Genomic DNA, 308 nt, shown 5'->3' on the forward strand with positions numbered 1-308 from the left:
GGGGAGGGGGTCGCAGCAAAGGGGCTCCCTGCGTGAGCGGCTTTCCTTGGGGGTCCCCCCCAGCCCTGCGCAGTCCTCAGCTTTCCCCATCCCTGACAAAGGGATCCGGCTCCTGCCCGATGGGATCCTGGCACAGGCTCCTGTCCCGTTTTCCCTGGTCGTAGCATCAGAGAAAGGGGCGAAAAGCCGCTGCGGGAGAGGATTTGGGAAGCTGGAAGGTGGAGCGTGCTGATCCCTCTTCCTGATCTTTGCAGTCTCGTCCTTGGCCGAGGCTCCCCCCCCCCACCCCCACACCATACACGCCACCA

Source organism: Eurypyga helias, unplaced genomic scaffold, assembly GCF_000690775.1.
Source record: "Eurypyga helias isolate BGI_N326 unplaced genomic scaffold, ASM69077v1 scaffold21488, whole genome shotgun sequence".
Lineage (NCBI taxonomy): Eukaryota > Metazoa > Chordata > Aves > Eurypygiformes > Eurypygidae > Eurypyga > Eurypyga helias.